At 36.6% G+C, this 7568-nt stretch overlaps 1 protein-coding gene across 1 annotated transcript in view; it reads left to right on the top strand.

Moving 5' to 3' along the window:
- Window positions 1-1338: 1338 nt before the first annotated feature.
- The window catches only part of ppp2r5ea (protein phosphatase 2, regulatory subunit B', epsilon isoform a), a 33420-nt gene continuing 27190 nt past the window's right edge, over window positions 1339-7568 (top strand). Inside the window, exon 1 of the mRNA XM_056481154.1 lies at window positions 1339-1835. The gene's annotated coding sequence lies outside the window, so the exon portion shown is untranslated. The remainder of the gene's footprint in view (window positions 1836-7568) is intronic.

The following is a 7568-nucleotide window of genomic DNA, read 5'->3' as shown; positions in this document are numbered from 1 at the left end:
ACAACTTACTACTCGGCATGGGTCGGTATAATATTCTGACGGTATGATAACCTTGGATATAAATATCACGGTTTCACGGTATTGAGATTACTGCTCTAAAATATATATTCTTTTAAATGTCTGGGTGAAAAACAAAACCTTTTTCCCCCATGAACATTATATTTTATTTGGGAAAAATGTATCATATTTTGGAGCAGTAAACATGTCAGGCTATATAACTCAAATGAATCAATGACTTCTGCTGTCTTCATTAGTTTCAAAAACACAGATTTCTTTACCATTAAAAACTGCATCTTTGGATATCTTTTCTGCTGGTGATACTGTTGTTCTAAAAAAAAAAAAAAAAAAAAAAGTAAATAAAAAAAATCTTACACATACCTTTGGAACGGTATTACAGAAAATTTTGACGGTTTTAAAACCTTGACTTTTCTAAACCGCGGTATACCTTGAACAGAGTTATCGTCCCATGCCAAATTACTCCTGCCTCATATTGTTCTTTATGAATTTTCCTTCTGTTTAGTTCCTTTATTCATCAGGGGTCGCCACAGCCAAATGAACCGCCAACTTTACCAGCATATCAGCAGATGCCCCTCCAGCTGCAACACAGTACTGGGAAACATCCATACACACTCATTCACACACATACACTACAGTTATTTTAGTTTATTCAATTTCGCATGACTTTGGACTTGAAACCGGAGTACCTGGAGGAAACCAAGCCGCAATTCGAACCAGTGACCTTCTTGCTGTAAGGCGAAAGTACCAACCACTGAGCCACCATAGCCCCCTCATATTGTTCTTTTAATAAAAAGTTACTAAAAATAGTAATGGTACAAAAGTAAAAGTACGTGACAATGAAAAAACTCTCTGCTAAGAGTACAAAGGAGAACCAATAGATGGAGAGGCGAAACATCATCATCTCTGGTCAGTGTCATTCATGTTATGTAACATCATGTTCATCAAGTGAGGACTCATTGAAGACGGGGATATCTCCCAAATCCTTTTTAAGAACAGAAAACTTTACTGCAAACGTTAATTTTGCAGTGTTTATAAGCGTTACGTTTACTAATTATTTACCTCGTCGGAGGTAAACAGGGAGAGCTGTCCTCAACTCGGGTGACATTTCTCGCCATACGGGCATTTCTGGTCCTTGTCTTCATCCAATCTCCATCTCAGACATTTACGCCGCAACCTACCCGCATAACTCCTCGACATCACTGACGTTTGACTTTCAAGGCGTGCCTTACTCGCGTTGATTGACAGCTCCGGAAGCCAATCCGTGAGTTCGTTGCGCGGAAAGTAGCAAATCATTAGCCTGACAGCGTAACCCAACGTTCCATCAAACTAGGTTTAGCGGTCTGTTTTGAGCCAGGAAAAAATTGGCACAGAGCATTAGCACAGCCTGCTAACATTTACTCGTGATAACAGGTTAGCAGTTAGTCGCTATTTGGGTGAGTTTAGCAGTAAGGAGAAGGACAATCTGATCTTAGTGACCAACATCTGGGTATGTAGTCGGTCAGTAAATGTGTATGAATGTGGCTTTTGGTGCAGGCTGGGACGGCAGCTACAGGGATTAGCTGTACGGGGAGCTCCTGCTAGCAGTGCAATGCTGACATACCTTTAGGCGGCTTGCTAATTATCTCATAAACGGGGATCTTGCTGTGTCTTCGTTCGGAAAAATCGCCACCATTCATACGTGGGTTGTTTTCCAAAGCCGAAGCCGGTTTAAATAGCCAACAGTGAAGCGTTCGAGTTAGCTGGCTAGCTGGGTCGCCTGCAAGTACAAGGTTAGCTGCTTAAAACGAGCCACCTGGACCTGAGAACCATCGAGAGAGGTAAGAAACCCGTCTGAACGCTGAATTAACGTTACTGACTCCACAGTTATTTTGGTGTTATGTTTAAGACGCGTCCGGTGGTTTAAACCGCACCGGATAGCTGATTGTTTATTACGAGAGAGCTGTGCACTCTGAAGACCAAACACTGAGGTCGATTCGTGTTTTTGCGCAGTTGAAGCCAGGTTCGTGCTTTGATCATTGTCTTGTCATTCAGTTTTTGACATATTTGCTGAGTTCATGTAATTCTTAATTCAGGTGCCTGACAGTTTTGACAGATAACTGCTCAATTTGCAGTGATTATGATTGTGTTTTCTTCATAAATGCCGAGGTTTATTCTCAGACACCTGTGATCTGAGTCTGATCAGTCTTTGATGGGATGAGAACATCATCTCACTTTCCAAATCTGCCGTAATCTTGTTAAGATTTTCCCTTCTCAACTATCTTGTAAGACTGTCTGACATTCAGAATATGTTCACATAGTTGATCTTGTGAACGTAAATTCAGACAGCCATTGTTGGGCTTGTCTCTGTCAAATGTTCTTGTCCATTTAGCAAGTCAACAGTCTTGTTTATTGGCCTTGCCTTTCAGGCTCTTGGGAATGCAACATACTCCACACCTGTTTTTGTTTCACAGCTGCAGTCATGCGTTTCACGCTCTGACTATTCAGACTTTTTCTGACACACTGATATGAACTCTCCTGATCTCCTGGTTTTCTGTCTGGCAGTGCTTATGTTGAGGCAGGATGTATTTTTTTTTATCTCTCAAGGACATGCATTTCATCAGTACTTTCAGCGCACGAGCAGAGAGCATGCAGAAATGCATAGAAACAAGTTTAGAAATTTTGACCAACATGATTGACTTGTCAGAATTTTTACATGAATAAAACTAACAATAAATCAAAGCAATTTGGAGTAGCTAAAACATTCAGAACACTTACTGTTTCTAAAATAATCAACATTCACCTAATAAATAGTGTGTGTTTCTAAAGGAAACTCATATGTATAATAGTTGTAATTTGAGTCAGATGTTCATGAGTTCAAATCAATGAGAGGAGTCAATTTTATGTTTCATGGCCCTTCCTTATAAAGCAAACAGACTTTAGTTGTTGTCTTGCAGTATGCTCGGTATATTTAAGGCTTGTAGTTTCTTTGGACTAAAATAAATGCAGGAATGTTCTTGTTGGGTTACAGTCAGGCATATCAAGTAAACCTAAAATTCTAAACAGTTTATAATATAATAGTATATTGTATTTATTTGCATGACATAACAATTAATTGGTGCTAAACTTGTGCATTTGCGTGTCTAAATTCAGTTATTTCAGTTACGCTGTTATGTTTTAACCTTCCTTTCACTATTTCAGAACTTTCAAAACAATCATGTAGCAGCTGTTACTTTTCACCGTTTCACCTTTGTGAAATGAGTGAACAATGAATCAATATAGCCACACAAACTGTATGACCACCAATAGAAATAGTCAGTTTAGATAAGGTGGTGTGTGAAACTGATAAGGAAGTGTTTATTCATTTTTTTTTACAATATTAAAACAACAAAAAACATTGTGAATAGACAATATAAGTCAAAAACCCATTCTTAAGTGCTGTATTGATTTTTGTGTTGAGTCTTAATACTGTATAAACAACCTAGATCATGTCATTTTCACAGTGCACAATCCTTTTCTGTTTTGTTCAGAATGGCATTTTGTGAACAGTTAGTGTGTTGCTAAACAATTGCACATTCGAGAGCATGCTGTACTTCCATCCATCACGCCTTTGCTTTATTCCAGCATGGCGCTGTTCTACCCTAATTAAGGCCCACATGTTTAAAAGAATAAAAAATGGGTCTAATGAATCATTTAAAACTGTATACACTAATTATTTGCGTTGATACATTCAGTTATGTTGTTGACTTTTTAGGTTAGTTATGAGTTTGAGTGTCTTCAGCTTCCTGTCATGTTGATGATCAGACTTTATAATCAGATTTTAAGTTTGGGAATATTTTAAAAATATGACTTGGATAAAATTGGGCTTTGCTCACTGTGTAAATTTAAATGACTTTTCAGAGCAGCTCAATGGCTATAAAGAAATCATCCTTGAGTTGTCCAAACTATTAATGGCGAGACGACAGTGCAAGTGTTTAACATATTACAGTACTTTTTAACACAACCATTGAATGCCGTATTTTAAGCTTAAATCATTCAGTTTTTTGGGCTGCATGGCACTTGACTGAAACTTACTTAATTCTATATTTGAAATAGCTGTTGGGTAAACTTAAAGATGGCAGAGTATTAGAAATACTCTGGCAATATCATAATTGTTGTGATAAATGTGCCATAGTCAGTGTTGGGGTAATGCACTATAAGTAACATGAGTTATGTAGTAATATTAATTTTCTAAGTAAAGTAACACATTAACTAAAAAAATTAAGTCATAATATTATATATTTATAATACTTGTATACATATTACTTCTTTGTAACTCGAGTTGCTTTTTAGATTAATTAGTACACTTAAAAAAAAAAAAAGTTTGCTGAATTAAAATTAGTGTAATCACGTTGAATCACACTCAATGAGAAAATGAACTTCCTGCAGGAACGGACAGAATCCAAGATGCCTTACATTTCTGTGATGGAAGTATTCTCATTATTCTGATTGCATGGAAGAAAAGAGGACTGTCTCATTGGACAGTGATTTTACTGAACTATTCAATTCAATTCAATTCACCTTTATTTGTATAGCGCTTATACAATGTAGATTGTGTCAAAGCAGCTTCACATAAAAGGTCACAGTAAATAATAAGTAATAAGACAAAAAGTACAAAAGTAACAGACACATTGCATTGAACTTTCGTTATTCAGTATATACGGAATGTAGAGTGTCAGGAAGTTCTCAGAAGGTAACATTATTATAATTTTAGACATTTTTTAAAATAGTAGATGGTGTAGGTTATGCAGTGTGATGTTAAATGCAGAGCTCCTCCATTTTTAAAAAAGAAAAATACCCTGCAAGTTCTGAAAGAGATCAAGCCTCAGGCAGGTATGAAAAAGTAACTCAAAAGTAATGTAACGCATTACTTTCCAAGAAAAGTAACTTATTAATGCTACTTGTTACTTTTTTGGGGAGTTACTCAGTATTGTAATGCATTACTTTCAGAAGTAACTTTTGAGAGTGGTGCATTTAATTTGTCAAAACATATATTAAACATATATAGGCCTAGTTAAGTATTTGAAAATGAAGTGGTGGAGAGGTTTATTTTAGCTAGATGGAATGAGTGAGATATTTAATATAAGCCACCAGAGTAGCGTCTAAGTTATGTTGTGGTGAAATATAGGCTAAATAGAACTTATGCATTGAGAAATGTATTTTGGAATAAACCTGCCTGGGCTCTACTGGTGTACTTATTAGCTAGCTGTATTTAGGGTCTGTTTTTTTCACACTCAATGATCTACATGACCTTATTGAGACACAATACAAAGAGGGTCTGGCGCTGGACAAGAAGCATTGCATCCATGGCATCGCAGTACTTTCAATGGAATTTTTTTCACTCAAGAGTGATATGACGATGCATAAGTGTGCATTGAGCACTTCTATTCAACAGTTTACATGTGCTTCTTGCCTCTTTACAAACATTACAAAAAAGTAATTTTTTACTAACATAATATGCATTTAAACGCACCTGATGACTATTCAGGTTGGCGCCGAATCCTTTTTAAAAATCTGTATATCCTGCATTTTGCATTCTGTGAACAGATGGCTGGCTGAGAATGGCTCTTTAAAGTTTATCTATCTCACACCGGACCCAAAGCACCACGTCCTAAAATTCTAAACATTGTTTTCTATGACTGTACGCATACTTGTACTGTCATTCAATGTCTTATTTTTGTTTGATCCATCTGAATGAATTTCAAGTAAACTATTTATTACATTACAAAATGCCACCAGCAGTTTGTAACACAAGCATGCTTCATTTTGCATTGCCAGTATTAGTTTTTGTTGAGAATTAACCACCTGTAAGACTCTGAATGCTTTTAATGGCGAACTTCTCCACGTGACGTAAGGCAGTGTAGCATTTTAGGGCTGCTTTGACACCTTAAGAAGGGAATCACTGAACATTGATTGAACGATCAATTGTACATTGAACAATCTGTATTTTCTCAGGGTATTTTATGGGAGGTTGTAAGATCATCAAGGTGTCCATTTCTGAGCTGAAGCTTAACTGAATTTGGGTCATGCTGTACAACAATGATCCCACACTCTTAAGTAAATGTATAACTAAGAAGTTACAGTCCAAGATATAGAGTCACTGTTTTCAACAGCCAAGTAAAAGTCTTGAGTTTCCAGTTGACATTTGTTTGCTCGTCATGACGTGAGAAGTTCAGTAGCTCAGTCTATGAATTCAAAAGAAGTTGATCTTACATTTAAAGTAATTAAACATGATCACAGTCCCTCACGTTGTATGCAGAGGCCTTGTTTAGGAAACCTTGAATGTCTAATAAACAACTTGATATCTTGAGCGTTGATTTATGATACTGTTAGATGAAGAAGAAATAAATCGTTGGCCGTTGTTAAGTGTGCAGCGCTTTGTTTTTCAGCACTTTAAATCCTAGCCTCATACTCTCTGGCCGTTTAGGGCCATATTACAGCCATCATAATGTAAACAAATCCTCAGAAAGGAAAAGCAGTCGGCTGTTCTTCAAAGTTCACTTTTACATAAGGGTCCCATGCTCTTAAGCTCATCTCTGTTTTGCTAAGACGTCCATGTGGTCCGTCGTTTGAAAACAAACCATGATGGTATCTAAGGTTGTGTAGTGTTTAGATGCATCTTGCTCAAATGTCAGAGACATTATGACTTTATTTATTATCTTTTTAGATTTGCTGACCTTTTATGTTGCAGTTTGCATTGACAGCAGAGATAAATGTTGAACGTAATTCACTTGTCTTAAAATGACTAGTGTGTATTGTAAAACATGAACAGAGCTGTAGGGCTGGCAGAAACGCTTCCCTACATGGCGTGGCTTTGCCTCCAAAGTCCTTTTAGTTTATGACTGGTGTTATGACATTTATCAGCCTGATAGCTGACCGTTACGCTTTCAGTTAGTTGTGAAATTTAGAAGCAGAGAGTGTTTATTGGGTATGACATCTTGCTTAAATGTATGGCATTGGCCTTTTTTAATGCCTGTAACATTAGTCATTCTTTTTTATTATTGTGTTTTTGATAAAACCCCTTAGTCATTTTTAAAACAACTACTTTACAACATTAAATTACATGAGTAGTAGTGTTTTGACTTAAAACTTGTTTAAATTGAACATTTGTCATATCTTAGACTATATCATAAGACTACGTTTACATGGACACCAATACTTCGATTTTAATGCGATTTAAGACAAGATTTTGGTTAAGAGTTAACCATATAAACAGCGTTTTTAGATTAATTTAATCCGATTAAGGTCATAATCAAACTAAAGAGAAATCGAATTAAGACAAGTCGAGTATGCCGATTTTAGTTACATTATTGAAGTGCAGTACAGACATGTAAACACCTTAATCGAACTATTAACGTCATGTAGGACTTTTCGCCATGTTTTGTGACAGGATGGTACACACACACACACACGGCTGTTTGACACTCTTTGCACCTACCCAGTCAGTGCAGAGCACAGACACTGCATCGTGAAATGCAGAGGTTTTTTTCTTCCATTCAGCATGCGGTATGAACTTCCATTAAAACAACACTTCC

Source organism: Danio aesculapii, chromosome 20 (genome assembly GCF_903798145.1).
Source record: "Danio aesculapii chromosome 20, fDanAes4.1, whole genome shotgun sequence".
In the NCBI taxonomy this organism is placed as follows: Eukaryota; Metazoa; Chordata; class Actinopteri; order Cypriniformes; family Danionidae; genus Danio; species Danio aesculapii.
The sequence above is the reverse complement of the archived record's forward strand: the minus strand, read 5'-3'. Positions and strand labels throughout refer to the sequence as shown.